The following is a 1202-nucleotide window of genomic DNA, read 5'->3' as shown; positions in this document are numbered from 1 at the left end:
ATATTATATATATATATATATAAATATATACACCCACAGACATATATACAAATATACACACATATATATACAGAGAATCTGGTTGGCAATTCGATGTATGTATGTATATATGCGGAATAAGAGGAGGAAGGAAACATGCGCGGAGGTTTTCATTAAGCTCAGGTTTCCCGCGTGTTCTCTACGTAACTATCGACCTTCGAAATTCTCGAACGTTATGATGGATACGTATCCGGTAGGTACGTTGTCGTTTGTATCACGAGGGCAAACTCGATTATCACGAGTGGCCCCGCTTGTCTGACATAAAATAGGGCTAACTACTCTAATGACCGAGCCACCATCGTTGTTGCGTGCACTTTGTTCCGGGTGATTATCGTTAACGATACGTTTTTAGTAAAGGGGAAGTGAAATATAATATGTCGATAAATAGATAGACAGATAGAAAGAGAGAGAAATAAAGGTATAAATTTCATATAATTCTTTAAATAGTGTTTCTTCAGGAATCGTTCATTAAAATTGATTAGTCAGATTAAAACTTGATATCGTTAATTCAAATCAGTCGTATGGATCTATAAGTCCGTTATGGTCGAATACGCATGAATGAATACATACATACATACATACATACATACATACATACATACATACATACATACATACAAACGATATATATATATATATCGATTCGACAGGTTTGTTTCTTTTTTTCATTCATTTTTCTTTTTCATTTTTTAGAATTTTTTTTTTTTCGTACAGGCATAATAATCTCGCGATCTCTGTTAGCATGGAAATCGATGTACAGATGAATACAATATACGTACGTGTGAGCAAGAGAAAGAGAAAGAAAGAGTGAGAGAGAGAGAGAAAGAGAGAGAGAGAGAACGAGTTAGTTCGCAACAGTGCAGACGAAACGTTATGTTTGATAGGAATTTGGTCGTACCGAAAAAGGGAATGGGTAGGCATAGGGTGGATAGGGGGTGTTGGAAGAGTGGCGGCTGGATGCACCGGCATCCGAAGCTAACGCGACAGGAAAGTGTATGGTCTGTGTTGCGAGTCGAGTGAATCGATCACACGTCAATTCGTGATCGATCAGACGAACTAGCCCGTTCCCTGGTACTCGTTCCAACGTATTTTGTCATCGGAACAAATATCTAGCTGGTCGATCGATCGGCTGTGAACTTTATGATCGATCGAACAATCTATTT

The sequence above is a fragment of the Vespa mandarinia genome, chromosome 5, assembly GCF_050613455.1.
Source record: "Vespa mandarinia isolate Hongniang chromosome 5, ASM5061345v1, whole genome shotgun sequence".
NCBI lineage: Eukaryota > Metazoa > Arthropoda > Insecta > Hymenoptera > Vespidae > Vespa > Vespa mandarinia.
This window is presented reverse-complemented; position numbering follows the sequence as displayed.